At 38.7% G+C, this 16,054-nt stretch overlaps 1 long non-coding RNA gene across 2 annotated transcripts in view; it reads right to left on the bottom strand.

Moving 5' to 3' along the window:
* Window positions 1-649: 649 nt before the first annotated feature.
* LOC102963466 overlaps window positions 650-16,054 on the bottom strand; it is a 37,500-nt gene continuing 22,095 nt past the window's right edge. The window contains exons 4-5 of one of the 2 annotated variants that reach the window (XR_006217037.1): window positions 4,231-4,444; window positions 650-2,327 (exon numbers count right to left, since the gene is read on the bottom strand). This is a non-coding gene — a long non-coding RNA (uncharacterized LOC102963466). Of the gene's footprint in view, window positions 2,328-4,122; window positions 4,445-16,054 lie in introns of those variants that run through there. The other variant, XR_006217036.1, reaches the window with a different exon arrangement.

Genomic DNA, 16,054 nt, shown 5'->3' with positions numbered 1-16,054 from the left:
GGCTTCATTGGTTAAGCATCCAACTCTTGATTTCAGCTCAGGTCATGATCTCAAGAACTGTGAGATCCAGGCTCGTTGGCTCCTTGCTGTTTGTGAGATCCAGCTCCCACTGTCAGTGCAGACCCTGCTTGAGGTTCTCTCTCTCCCTCTCTCTCTCTCTCTCTTCGCCCCTCCGCTGCTTGTGCATGTGCTCTCTTTTCTCTCTCTCAAAATAAATAAATAAACGTTAAGAAAATAAAGGAAACATCTGCTTTAATCTTCTCCATTAATGGATAATTCATGTATAATCTCTATATAATTAACATATCGTTACTTTGAAGATTTGCTTATTGGGCTCTTCTCTTACGTCATTCAATATTCATTAAGGGTTTACTATGTACCAGACACTATTCTAAGCTCTGAGTATATTGTAGTGTATACAAATTCTCTTATATCTTCTTTCAGAGGAATGTACAATATAAGGTTCTCCACATTGACAAAAGTTAGCTATAGTCCACTAGCATCATGCTTTTTATATGACGATCGACAAAATGAAAAAAAAAAAACTGGTAAGTCACCTTATTAGTTCATTCTTTATTATAACGTGCTTTGAAACATAAGGAATCAGTTTCTTTGCTCATCCATAAGGAGCAACTCCTCATTGTTAGTTTTATCATGAGATTGTAATAATTTAATCACATCTTCAGGCTCCACTTCTCATTCTAGTTCTTTTGCTTTTTCCACCGCATCTGCGGTCACTTCCTCCCCTGAAGTCTTAAATCCCTCAAAGTCATCCATGAGGGTTGGAGTCAACTTCTTCCAAACTCCTGTTCATGATGGTACTTTGACTCCTCCCGTGAATCACAAATGTTCTTTAAGGCACCTAGAATGGTGAATCCTTTCCAGAAGGTTTTGAAATTCACTTTACCCAGATCCATCAGAGGACTCACTATCTATGGCAGCTATAGCCTTACAAAATATATTTTGAATAACGAGACTTGAAAGCCAAAATGGCTCCTTGATCCATGGGCTGCAGAATGCTTGTTGTGTTAGCAAGCATGAAAACAACATTAATCTTGTACATCTCCCTCAGAGCTCTCGGCTGACCGGGTACACTGTCAGTGAGCAGTCATATTTTGAAAGGAATCTTTTTTTCTGAGCAGTTAGCCTCAACGGTGGGCTTAAAATACTCAGTAAACCGTGCTATAAATGATGTTCTGTCATCTAGACTTTGTTGTTCCATTTATAGAGCACAGAGTAGATGCAGCATACTTCTTAAGGGCCCTCGGATTTTCAGAATGGTAAGTGACCACTGGCTTCCGCTTCCAGTCACCAGCTGTATTAGCCCCTAATGAGAGAGTCAGCCTGCCCTTTGAAGCTTTGAAGCCAAGCATTGACTTCTCCTCTCTAGCCATGAAAGTCCTAGATGGCATCTTCTTCCAATAGAAGGCTGTTCGGTCCACATTGAAAATCTATTGTTTGGTGCAGCCACCTTCATTCCTTACCTGAGCTAGATCCCCTGGAGAACTTGCTGGAGCTTCTTCCTCAGCACCTGCTGCCTCACCTTACCCTTTTCTCTATGGCTTCTTTCTGTAAATCTCATGAACAAAACTGTGCTAGCTTCAGATTTGCTTCTGCGGCTTCCTCACCTCTCTCAGCCTTCATAGACTTGAGGAGAGTTAGAGCCTTGCTCTGGTTTAGGGGAAGGTTGTGGCTACTTTGATCTTCTATCCAGACCACTAATATTTGCTCCGTATTAGCAATGAGGCTGTTTCACTTTCTTCTCATTCACGTGTTCACTGGAGTAGCAGTCATTTTCCTTCAAGAACTTTTCCTCTGCATTCACAGCTTGACTAACTGTTGGCACAAGAGGTCTGGCTTTTGGCCTGTCTTGGCTTTCAACAAGCCTTCCTAAACTGAATCATATTTCTAGCTTTTGATTTAAAGTGAGAGACGTGCAACTCTTCCTTTCACTTGCACACTTAGAGGCCATTGTTAGGTTATTCATTGGCCCAATTTCAATACTGTCATGTCTCAGGAACTAGGGAAGCCCCAGGAGAGGGTGAGAGACCAGGGAGTGGCCAGGTGGCAGACCAGTCAGAACACACACAGCCTCTATGGATTAAGTTCACTGTCTTACACAGGTGCTGTTCATGGTGCCCCCAAACAATTACAATAGCAATAGCAAAGGTGGCTGGTCACAGATCACTGTGATGATTACGCTAAGAGTGAAAAAGTTCGAAATGTGACGCAGAGACACAAAGTGAACAAATGATGTTGACAAAATGGTGCCACTAGACTTGCTCGCTGCAGGGGGCCACAGACCTTCAACTTGGAAAAACACACATCTGTGAAGTACAATAAAGCAGAGGGCAATAAGATGAGGTATCTCTGTAGTAGAAATTTAAAAGACATTTTGCAACAATATGTCTGCTCAACTTTTTACTACACTCAAAGAACTTCACATCAACTTTGTCTTTCCCCCACCTCTTTTATTTCTCCCCCCAATTTCTATGTCAAATAGGCGGAGAAAATCTGAGAATGGCAAAAGACAGGGTTGTGTACAGGAACATAACCAGGTGAAACAGAGGAAGTATCGAGGTTAAAACCTGGGGCTTCTATTTTTAAGAATCCTCCTTTACCCATCACAAATTTAAAGAAACCATTAATCGGAAAGGCAGCTCCCGCTGTAGAGCAAACCCTGTTAGCCACACACAATATTTGTTTAAAGTGAGCGAAAAGAAGGGAACATTTTTTTTTCCTCTTCACTCTCACAATACAAACATAAAAAACTAGAAATACCAGATGGACCTGGAGGTAATTAACGCACAGTAAGCTGAACGTTTTTACCGGCAATGTCACTTTATTTGTGCAAGAAGCAGCTATAATTAAAATGTAATGATTTAAGTAGGCCACTGGGTTAGACAGTAGACTTCTCCTTGAATAAGTTATCATTTTGTCTTTCCACTTTTTTGGTTCCCATCTCCTGGTCTCGCTGACATGACATTGTTCATAAAACTCATGCCTCTATCAGTGTGTGGGGTTTTTTTTAATTAAAAAAATTTTTTTTGATGTTTATTTATTTTTGAGAGAGAGAGAGGGAGAGAAGAGACAGAGCATGAGTAGGGGAGGGGCAGAGAGAGAGGGAGACAGAATCCGAAGCAGGCTCCAGGCTCTGAGCTGTCAGCACAGAGCGCGATGCGGGGCTCGAACTCAAGGATTGTGAGATCATGACCTGGGCTGAAGTCAGACGCTTAACCGACTGCCACCCAGGCGCCCCTATCAGTATGTTTTTTCCACTTCTGATTTATGGTTTGGGTGGCCACTATTTTTATACTTTTCCCAAAACATTTAGTGGCCACTGAAGGGATAAATGCAGAGTGGCCTTTGGGGAGTCGGGGGCCCAGTCAGCATGTCCTAACTTGTCCAACAACACCAGGACTTACTCAAAAGTGAAAATCTGAAATTGAGATGATCCAGGGCTGGCCAAGGGCCACTCTTGTAGTTCGAATCTAGTTTAGGCAGACCTGGAGCTAACCAGGACCTGGCATGTTAATGGATACTGAAACTGGCATAGTTCCAGCCAAACACAGGGAGCAAAGAGATGGGGAATGTTCAATGACCATATATGGGCAGCCCCCTCTTCAGAAAACATTTCAAGTCCCACTTCACCTAAGCCTACACTTGCTGGCTTCTTTTTTTTTTTTTTTTTTTTTTATTTTTGCACCACCAATGTCTTTACTTGTTCAAGAGTGATGTCTTTTTTTGTTTGTTTGTTTACTTTTTTAAAGTTTATTTATTTTGAGAGAGACAGAGTGGGGGAAGAATAGAGAGCAAGAGGGAGACAGAGAATCCCAAGCAGGCTCCATGCTGCCAGTGCAGAGCCCAATGCGGGGCTCGGACCCACAAAACCGTGAGATGATGACCTGAGCTGAAAGCAAGAGTTGGATGCTTAACCGACTGAGCCACTTAATGACTACATACATTTGAAGTCGCTTAAACAATATTTGCAAGATGTGCAGCAGTCATAGTGGGCTATGAAAAACTCTGTGATTTTTTAATGAAAAGGTCACAGGTACTAATACTAGCATGATGTACTGCCCACATTCATTATTGAAGGAAATGCTGCCTTTTGTGTAGAGGTTAGTGAAAACAAAACTTTAATTTTTTCATCCAGAATCACGTTGAACGCGACCAATGGACCTCAGGCTAACAACCCCTGAAAAGTTTGAAAACAAAAATCCAACTAACAGAGTTGAAAACCCAGCTGCTGCCTAATAAAACAATTTCCAGGTGACGGGGATGCTCCTTCTCCTCCAGCCATTTTATTTGCAAATCTCAGTCCTTGTTGCCGGGCGAAATATTATCCTTGTGCATTTTGTCTTCCAGTGATCCGTTGCTGTGGGTTCCAGGTGTGTGTTGGTGTTTCTGAGCATTAGAAGGCACACTCAGAGTAGATCCCTTTCTGAAAGAGACATGTCACACAAAGACAATTATTCAGATAACTTACTTCAAAGTCTCCAGAAAATTTTAGGGAAAATAGGATGCTTCTCTTACAGATTAACCCCTTCAATTATCCTGCTTTTGGCTCCTTTAACTGAGGGGAAAACATCTCGGTTAAAAGCTCTTTGTACCCCAGTCAAATACTCTTTTGATGAACCTATAATTAGAGGTCAACAGATGAGGTTCTAGAAAAGCCTAGCTTTGAGGTGATTAAGATTAGGCAAAAAGGAAAAGTCCTGAGGATTACGATCTGGAGTCATCTTCAATATTCATTTAAAAACAATTTTTAAATGCTTATTTTTGAGAGAGAGATAGAGAGGGTGTGGGAGAGGGGCAGAGAGAGGGGGAGACAGAGAATCCCAAGCAGGTTCTGCACTGTCAGTGCAGAGCTCGATGTGGGGCCAGAACTCATGAACTGTGAGATCATGACCTGAGCCAAAGTCAAGAGTCTGATGCTTAACCGACTGAGCCACCCATGCACCCTGTTGTTCGTTTTTAAAAATTTATCCTATTAGGAGAAATGAAACAAAGTGTGGTCAAGAAAACTGTTATTATTGCCAGAAATAATAGCAGCATTAAGAACAACAACATCAATTAAGTCACTACCTTCATACAATGAAAATACCACCACAAATGTTAGTGAGAGGGACTTTTAAGTCTTAAACTTAAGCAGTCGTTTCTTCTTTTTTTTTTTTTTTTTGCATCAAAGTAAGTTCAAAAATCTCAATTAATGGATAAGGAAACATAATTTCATACATATTCCTGGTTTAAAAAGAGACACTACAATATACTAGTCAAAAGAAATAGTGATGTAAAAGCATAATGTCTAAATACTTTTATAAATGATCGATACCGTTAGTGCTGCTAGCTGAATGACCTTTATATTTATATGAGTACATAATGCTGCAAAGAATGTGTAAATGATTTTAATAGTTTTCAAGGACACACTGCTTAGGTAGACAAGGAGAGTATTGTGCTTTATTCTAAAGCAAAGCACAAATCCGGAAAGTTAGCTCGTACCCAAAAAAATGCTTTCACGATAATTATCACACGTGCAAATAAAGCTTTATTTTTTTAAGGTACTGATGTAAACTGGGGCCTTGTTCTTTGAAAATAATATTTTGCCTAACTTGAAAAGTTGAAGAAACTATTAAAAGTTGTACTTGATACGAACCTTGACATTTAGACTGGGGCAATCTGAATTCTAGGTATAACTGTCCAGAATCATAAGCAAACAAGTTACCAGATAGCTACAAGGTTCCTGACAAACCAAACCATTGAGAAACTGCTTATTTCATAAGTAGTTTTCTAGTTAAGTGTAAAACTGTTGATTTCATTTAAATTTGCAGCAAAATATAAACTTTAAAAATTGTATTTTGCCTTTTAGTATTACTCTGTGTACTTGCTTGTCTTCAATTAATTGGAAAACCAATGAATTTCCCTGAAAAAAGTAACAACTAAAATTTGGTCTGAAAGCCACAACTCATAAATAAAAATTATACTAGTTCAATAGATGCAACACAATTCTATTAAAAATCCCATCTGGTTTCTTGGTAGAAATGGACATTTATCCTAAAATTCATATGTAAACTCAGGGTACCAACAACAGCTAAAACAATCTTGAAAGAACAATAAATAAAATCGGAGGACTCACATTTCTCAATTTCAAAACTGACTACCCAGCAAAAGTATTGAAGATAGTGTGGTACTGGCATAAGATGTATGTGTAGATCAATGGCATAGAATGAAAGAATCCAGAAATAGACTCCTATTTCTATGTTCAATTGGGTTTTGATAAGGTTATCTAGACCAGAAAGGACAGTGTTTTTTTTTTTTTTTCCAGATTCATAATATATTGTACAAATTGAGTATCGCATTATGAGTTGTCATTAGCTTCTCCAGGCATGGGAATTTAACAGGTGAGGCACAGTTTAAGACCCATTTCTGTTGCTTTCACAGCTGGTGTTTTTTCGACCTTAACTTGAAGTATAAGAGTTGAAATATTTTTTGATACCAGTGAGATGGAGTTGGGCATCAGTTTCTGGACCTGCCATGATTTCAAACTTGCAAAAGGCAACAATTCCACTGGTTGTGTAGAAAGGACAGTGTTTTTAAACAAATAGTACTGGGACAACTGGGTGTCCACATTCAAAAGAATGAAACTGGACTCCTACCTCAAAACATATGTAATAATCAACACAAATGGATCAAAGTCCTAAACGTAAGAGCGTAAACTACAAAACCCATAGAAGAAAAAAGAGTAGTAAATATGTGTGACTTTGGATTAGGTAAATTTCTTAGGTATGACACCAAAAGCACAAGCAACAAAAGAAAAAAGAGATAGACTTCATCAAAAATCTAAATATACATCGTCAAAAGCAAAACATTTAGTGATGCAAAGGACACTACCAAGGCAGTGAAAACACAACACATAGAATAGAAGAAAATATTTTCAAATCATTTATCTGATAAGGGACTTGTATCTGGAATATATAAAGAACTCAATAACAAGAAAAAAATTTTAAATGGGTACAGGATCTGGACATTCTCCAAATGGATGTTTTTCCAAAGAAGATACACAGATGGCTAATGACCACATGAAAAGGTGCTCAACATCACTAATCATCAGGGAAATGCAAATTAAAATCACAGTGAGATACCACTTTACACCCACTAGAATGGCTAGACTAAAAATAAACAAAAACAAACAAAACCAGAAAATAAGAAGTGTTGATGAGGATGTAGAGAAAGTGGAACCATACACTGCTGGTGGGAATGTAGGATTGGTGCAGCCACCATGGAAAACAGTCTGGCAGCTCCTGAAAAAGTTAAACGTATAGTTACCATTTGAACCTTCAATTCACTCACTTTTAGGTATACACTCCAGAGAAATGAAAATGTATGTCCACACAAAAACATATATGAATGTTCATGGCAGCATTTTTCATAATAACTTAAAAACAGAAACACCCCAACTACCCACAGACTGATGAATGGACAAAGTGTGATTTACCCATACAATGCAATATTATTTGTCCAGAAAAAGGAATAAAGTACTGATGATATATGCTACAGCATGGATGAACCCTGAAGACATCATGCTAGGTGAAAGAAGATCGTCACAAGAGATCACATATCATGGGATTCCATTTATGCGAAATGTCCATAATAGGCAAATCTAAGAGACATAAAGTAGATTTGTGGTTGCTTAAAGCTAGAGGAGATGGAAAGACTGTGGGGGTAATAGGTAGAAAAATAGTGTTTTTTAGAGGGAAGTGATGAAAATATTCCAAAGTTGATTATGGTAAAGATTGCACAACTTTGTGAATAAACTAAAAGCCATGAATTGTATCCTTTAAATGGGTAAATTGTATGGTAGGTGAATTATATGCCAATAAAACCAATACAAAAAAACATTATTCAAATGACCCATTATCTTGATAGCAGACAGATTGTTAGGTTCCTATGAAAAAGATGCAAGATGCATTCATCCATTTATTCATTCATCCACAGGCATGGAATAGGAAATAGGAGGATGAGCAGGTTTGTGGCTAAAATCACTCTGGGGCATGTTGAGTTTGAAAAGCCAGTGGAATACAATCCAGCAAGAGAAGCCCAGCAGGAAATCAGAGATATAAATCATTATGTCAGGGGAGAAACTTATGTTGAAGTTATAGATTGGGGGTCATTTGCATATGCTTATAATAGTTAAAATTATGAATATGTAGAAAATGTGTGAGGCAGGAATTTTTTGGGGAATTGTAAAATACATGGAACATAAAATTTACCGTCTTAACTATTTTTAAATGTACAGTTCAGTGGTGTTAAGTAAATCCACACTGTTGTGCAACCAATCTCCAGATCTTTATCATCTTGCGACACTGAATCTCTATACCCATTAAACAACTACTCCCTATTTCCCCTTCGCCTCAGTTCTTGGAAACCACCATTCTACTTCCTATTTCTATGAATTTGACTAACGTAGATACGCATATGAGCATTTGTCTTTTTATTATCTATCTATCTATCTATCATCTACTACCTATCTATTTACTTATTTTTATGTTTAATTTTAAGTAGGCTTCACACCCAGTGCAGAGCCCAATGCGGGGCTTGAACTCATGACCCCGAGACCAAGACCTGAGCTGAGATCAAGAGTCAGATGCTCAACTGACTAAGCAAGCCAGGCGCCCCATCATATGAGCATTTGTCTTTTTGTGACTGATAACATTTCACCTGGCAGACTGTCTTCAGGGCTTATCCATACTGCAGCGTGTCTCAGAGTTTCCTGCCTTAAGCTAAATGATATTGCATTGTATACATACACCACATTTTATTTATCCATTCATCCGTTGAGGGACTCTTGGGCTGCTTCCCCTCTTGGCTATCATGAATAACAAATATCCCTTTTCAATCCTTTTGGTATATATCCTGAAGTGGAATTGCTGGATCATATGGTCATTCCATTTTTAATTTTTTTTTTATTTTTAACGTAGTTTTTTTTTAATTTAATTTTTTTTTTTTAATTCACAACCAAGTTAGTTAGCATATAGTGCAACAATGATTTCAGGAGTAGACTCCTTAGTGCCCCTTCCCCATTTGGCCCATCCCCCCTCCCACAACCCCTCCCGTAACCTCAGTTTGTTCTCCGTATTTGTGAGTCTCTTCTGTTTTGTCCCCCTCCCTGTTTTTATATTATTTTTGTTTCCCTTCCCTTATGTTCATTTGTTTTGTCTCTTAAAGTCCTCATATGAGTGAAGTCATATGATTTTTGTCTTTCTCTAACTAATTTCACTTAGCAGAATACCCTCCAGTTCCATCCACATAGTTGCAAATGGCAAGATTTCATTCTTTTTGATTGCCGAGTAATACTCCATTGTATATACATGCCACATCTTCTTTATCCATTCACCCAGCGATGGACATTTGGGCTCTTTCCATACTTTGGCTATTGTGGATAGTGTTGCTATAAACATGGGGTGCATGTGTCCCTTCGAAACAGCACACCTCTATCCCTTGGATAAATGCCTAGTAGTGCAATTTCTGGGTCGTAAGGTAGTTCTATTTTTAGTTTTTTGAGGAACCTCCATACTGTTTTCCAGAGTGGCTGCACCAGCTTGCATTCCCATAAAATAAAAAAAAAATTTTAAATGCAAATTAAAACCATAATGAAATATCACCTCACATTTATTAGGGTGGTTACTATAAAAAAAAAGCATAAAATAACAAGTGTGGGCAAGGATATGGCAAAGTTAGAACCTTGTGCTCTGTTGGTGGAAATGTAAAATGGTATAGCTGCCACGGAAAGCAGCATGCCGGTTTCTTTAAAGGACCCGAAGTGGGCTCTGTGCCGACAGGGTGACAGCAACAAACCTGAAGCGGGGCTTGAACTCACGAACTGCAAGATCATGCCATGAGCCAAAGTTGGACGTTCAATCACCTGAGCCATCCAGGCACCCATTGTTGAGGGATTCTTAATTTAGGGTCCGTGGACCACACCTAGTGTGAATGGGTGGGCTTTCAACAGTCATGAAGGCCCTCATACTGAAATTCTATGTGTGGGTGGGTTGTTTTTCCTCAGAGATTCTCTAGCTCTGACCACATTTGTTTCCCACAGAGAAAGTAGCCTCTTTTCTGCCGGATTGTGTAAATAATGCATCTAGGGAAAAAAACCCTAAAGAATAAAAGAATGATTCCAAGTCTTTTGTTTGCTTATCGGTTTATTTATATCTTCTGTCATGCAAAGACCGTCACTGTTACATAGTCAACTGTATCTATCTTTCCTTTTAGAGTTTCAGAGTTTTTCAGCCTTGGTTAGAAAAGGATATCCCCTCAGCCTTTAGACAGAGCATATAGGAACCTAGATTTCTTTGTGTGATATCTTTATTCAGTTACATTTTTACATTTAAGTTTTTAATCTTTCTTGAATTTATTTTATATTAGTGTAAAATGGGGGGCCTTTATATTTTCTTTCCTAGGTAAATGACAGCTATTTTAATCTCTCTGTCGCCAAAACTTATAAGGTGATGTAAATAATATTGGTGCTGGTAGCTATCCTATTTTTTAGGGAAATGATTTTTTTTTGATTTGCCACTGCATATTTGCTTGCTCAGTTTTGCTAATCTTAAGGATATTTAAATAGTTTCCTTCTATTCTTATTTTTCTAAGAGATTTTAGCAGGAATGGCTGCTGAATTCCATCAAATAAGTTTTTAGCATTTATTGAAATGCCTATATTTTTCTCTTTTATTGATGCATTTGATTATGTAACAGATTATATAATAATGAACCATTCTTGTATTTCTGAAATAAATCCTGTTTGGTCATAATATATTATCCTTTTGTTACATGGATTTTGCTTGCTAATATTTTATTTTGAATTTTTGCACTTTTATTCATAAGTAAGATTGTTCTATACTTTCCTTTATGTTGTTATATTTTCCAGGTTTTGGTATTAAAGTTTGCTGTTTTATACAATGAATTAGAAGAATGTCATCTGGCATGGTAAATAACCTTGTAATTATCTCTTCTTTGAAAGTCAGATAAACCTAACTGGGAAGCTATCCGTATAGTTTTGGTGGCTTTTGTTTTGGTTTTGACAGAAGATGTTTTTCATCACCTGTTCAATTTCTTTTCTAGTGATTGATCTGTTCACATTTTCTATTTCTTTTGGGGGTCAATTTTACTTGCTTTTTTTTTTTTTAATGAGGAAATTAGTCATTTCCTCTAAATTTTCAAATTGCTGACATAGAATTGCAAGAAGTAATTTTCACCTATCCCTTTAGTCTCTCCTATACGTGGGGATATGACTTACTTCTCACTCCTCATTTTGCCTCTTCTGCTTCTTGCAGTATGTGTGAGGAGGGTGAGGTTTTGACTTCACTGGTCTTTTCGAAGAACTAGATTTTAGATTTAAAAGACTTAGTTCCTTTAATGTAATTTTTTAATAATGGTTAAGTCTGATAAACTTTCGTTATTTTCATTTTTATATATAAATTTTAAATTTTGTAAGTTTATTTACATAATTTTATATCCTTACATGATGTTCTTCACCTTGTTTGGTGCTTTCAACTTAATTTCATTTGTCTAGTATTTTTTTTTAATGTTTATTTATTTTTGAGACAGAGAGAGACAGAGTGCAAGTGGGGGAGGGGCAGAGAGAGAGGGAGACACAGAATCCGAAACAGGCTCCAGACTCCGAGCTGTCAGCACAGAGCCCGATGCGGGGCTCGAGCCCACGAACCATGAGATCATGACCTGAGCCGAAGTCGGACGCTCAACCGACTGAGCCACCCAGGCGCCCCTCATTTGTCTAGTATTAATATCACCAACTCTACTTTATCTTTGTATATCCCTTCTTTTTTTTTTAAATGTTTATTTATTTCTGAGACAGAGAGAGACAGAGCATGAGTGGGGGAGGGGCAGAGAGAGAGGGGGACACAGAATCTGAAGCAGGCTCCAGGCTCTGAGCTGTCAGCACAGAGCCCGACGCGGGGCTCAAACTCACAGACCACGAGATCATGACCTGAGTTGAAGCCAGATGCTCAACCGACTGAGCCACCCAGGTGCCCGTGTATATCCCTTCTTTGATACTCTGTATAGGCATGTTCCTAGTAATTATCATACAGCTGACTTTTGCTTTTTTAACCAAAGCTGGCAGTTTCTCATTTAAAATTTTTGTTTAATGTTTATTTTTGAGAGAGAAAAAGAGAGAGAAACAGACAGACAGAGCATGAGTGGGGGGAGGGGCAGAGAGAGAGGGAGACACAGAATCCAAAGCAGGCTCCAGAATCTGAGCTGTCAGCACAGAGCCGGACATGGGACTTGAACCCAGGAACCGTGAGATCATGACCTGAGCTGAGATCAAGAGTCAGTCGCTTAACCACTTAACCGACTGAACCACCCAAGTGCCCCAGTTTCTGCTTTTTAATGGATACATTCAGGTCATCACATCCAATGTTCTTATCTTATTCTGTATTCATTAATTTAATTTAGATTTTGATTCCCTCTGTTTCTTTTTCTCTATTTTTGCTCATTTCAACAGCTTAATATATGTTTCATTTTCTCCTTTGTTAATTTGGAGTCTCTTTTGTATTTTTTTCCTATTTCATTAATGGTTACTTCCCTTTTCCTCCCCTCTGTATCAGAATATGTCTTTAGTATTATTTGTAAATAAGCCACCCCCTGAGATGCAGTATATTCCCCACCATGATGTTCTAATCTAGCCTTCCCTCTCCCACCCCACCCCCACCTCCCCTAGCTAAGATCTTTAGAACATTCTTAGTCACTTTCTTCCACTGTTCTCCCCGTCCCTCTGAGTATCTGGTACTCCTCCTCCTCCTTCACAGGCTTCACCAGCTAGAAGACCTTTTGCCTTCTGGCCTCATTTTAAAAAATCTATATAAAGCAACTAATGAGGTCATCCTTACCTATTTCATGGAATGGTTGGAGGCTAAACTGGGAAATCTGTGAAAGCACTTTGTAGACTGTGAAATGGTGTACAAACACCAGGGAGAGAGGATTTGTAAAGAGGAACTGGCCTGTCTTGATCTCAATGGACAACTGTAGACAAGGTGGGATTATAGTCTTCATGCTTCTGTGGCTTCCATGCCATGAAGAAATGGTGCTCCAACTCTCTTATTGGGCACAAATTCCCCACTACTGGAGATTGACTTCTCTCAGCTAAGGCATTTTATTAAAGGGCACATGCATTTAATGGATACATCTTAAAGGATGATATCCTAAGCTATCAGAATCTATTAACATCTGAGAAAGCAGACTACTTTGCAGGAAAGGAACTCTGAGCAGAAGGGTTCTGATAGGATGGGCCAGTTTTGAAGCCTGGAAACTGCCTGCAAATGGCTCCAAAGAAGGTATCTGCAAGGAGGAACTCCAGACAGAAGACTCAGGGATCAGACAGTACCTAAAAGAAGAGAAGGTAGGAGATGAAGGTAGGAGATGGCACATTTTGACTTTTTGTCAGGGTTGTCTCCTACCTGCACTGGCTGAGAAGTTTGTGGTGTTACATCGACTCATGCCTGGACAGACACTCTACCAGCACTGACATACAGGAATATGAAAGCCACGTGTATAATAGTAAAACGTTCTAGTAGCCACACTTTTAAAAGTAAACACAAATGTGAAATTAATCTTAATAATGTATTTTATTTAACCTAATGTATTTATAGTATTTTTATTTCCACATGCCATCAATATGAAATTATTACTAAGATATTTTACATACTGTTTTCCTACTAGGTCTTCCAAATCCAATATGTATTTTATACTTTATATGTATCTTAATTTGGACTGGCCACAGTTCAAGCGCTCAATAGCCACACGTGGCCGGTGGCTGTCTGATTGGACAGGAATGCTCTGTGGTGACGTTGGTAAATTCAGCACAGTCCCGGCCTTGGTGGAAGTCACCAGTCAGATATAGCGTTCTTTTTTAATGACTCCTGGTGTGGTCTCCCAGTTCTTGTTACCAGAGCCTGACAGATGAGTCCTCAATTAGGGCTGGCATCCTAACAGATGGTAAACCCCAGGAGAAGGTCAGTTTTATGAGCATAGGGCTTTGTTCTATTTTACTCACTGCTATATCCCAACACTTCCAGTAGTACCTGGAACATAATCGGCATTCAATATACATTTATTCAATGGATTATATTAGTTTGTCTTCCTAGCTGTAAAGCTAGCATATACATCTCATTTCTAAAATTGTTTTTTAATGTTTATGTATTTTTGAGAGAGAGAGACAGAGTGTGAGCAGGGGAGGGGCAGAAAAGGAGGCACCCAGAATCTGAAGCAGGTTCCAGGCTCTGAGCTGTTGGCACAGTGCCCAATGTGGGGCTCGAACTTACGAGCCATGAGATCACAACCTGAGCTGAAGCCGAACGCTTAACCAACTGAGTCACCCAGGTGTCCCAACACAGCTCATTTCTAATAATTATGTGTGTGAATAACTTTATTTATTTTTAAGAAACTTATCAAACTGTATACTTTATTATTTTATTTATTTTTTTAAAGTAAGTTCTACTCCCAATGTGGGGCTTGAACTCATGACCCCTAAGATCAAGAGTTGCATGCTCTACTGACTGAACCAGCCAGGAGCCTCTGTCTGAGAATAATTTTAAATTAAGCCCAAACATTATAGAGATAACATTTTTACAACTTATGAACTAAAAGAAAATCCTAAATCAGTTTTAAAATTAAAAGGAGCTAATCACTCCATTTGTCACACTCTTAGTGTTACTACTGAATATGCATTTTAACCTTTAAAGATTTTCTAGTGGGCATTACACTATAACAAAAAGAGGAAATCAACCCATGACCGTATTTATTATAATGCCTATAACTCCATTTTTTGCTAAATATGTTATTATAGTATTATATAATAAATCTAAGTATTTTGCAAAGTTGTATAATTGCTGCCTGTTCCATAATTCCCTGAAGAAGGACAGATCTGATGAGTGGGTGTATTCATAACAATTGGTCACAACATTTCAGAGTGAAGTCATTGCCTTTTGGAGTTGTTTTTTTTTTTTTTAAGGCCCTAATAGAACTTTAATAATTAAGATCATTTTCATAATTATTATAATAACTATTCTTTGTTGAATGCTTATTATAAGAATGATGTGAAGGGTTTCATGTACATTATTTCACTAAAACCTTAAAATAATGCTAATAGTCACTTGCTTAAAGTGATCCAGCTAATACATGATATAGTCAGGATAAAACCCTGGTCTGCCTGGCTCCTGAGTCTGGAATCTTGTCCATTCCGTTAGTCCACCCTCCCCAGTTTTGTAGCGAGAATACTTAAGCCCTGACAAAATTCTGTGATTTATCCCAGATTATATGGCTCAAAAGTGGCAAAGTCAGAATTAAAATCTACATGGGCCAGATCCTCTCCTCTATACAACACAGTCTGTCCATAAGCAAAGCTTGAGGCATGTAATTTATTCAAAACATATCTTTTAAATCATTGAAATAAAAATTTGATCTTCACTTGGAGAAAAACAGTGATTACTGATTTTTAATCTATTTTGCCATTAACAGCAAAGTAATATGTTTAACAGCTAGGGTGGGGATTGGGAAAGCAGGATCAGGGCACTAAGTAGGGCACATAATCTTTGATTTTGATCCCAAACTAAACGAATAAAATGAACCATTATCTGTGAAAGTGGTCAGTGATTAAATGTTACTAGCAGACGAACTCCACAGAAGGCCACAGAAAACCTTGGTGGAAGCTAAGAAGCATGAAATACGATTGAAAAGGGAGAAAGCTCTCCTGGGTTCACAGACTGGAAACAATCTCTCCAGATTCCTCTCGAGGGCTCTTCCCACACCTTCTACCTACATCTTTGAATCTCCACCACCTGGATGGCTAGGGGCCAGTTAGGGGCCAGCTTGGGGAATGTCCCAGCCCTGGGTGTTTTCAGGGCTGACCCGAGAACGGTCAGCTCTGGAAAGCAGCAGGTGCCTTGTCAATCTCTATAAACCCCAGGAGAACTTAGAACAATGGCCTTCTCAGTCCTGGCAGTCCTGGCGGCTCTCCTCAAGGCCACCTCCCTTCC

The sequence above is a fragment of the Panthera tigris genome, chromosome B1 (assembly GCF_018350195.1).
Source record: "Panthera tigris isolate Pti1 chromosome B1, P.tigris_Pti1_mat1.1, whole genome shotgun sequence".
Lineage (NCBI taxonomy): Eukaryota > Metazoa > Chordata > Mammalia > Carnivora > Felidae > Panthera > Panthera tigris.
The sequence above is the reverse complement of the archived record's forward strand: the minus strand, read 5'-3'. Positions and strand labels throughout refer to the sequence as shown.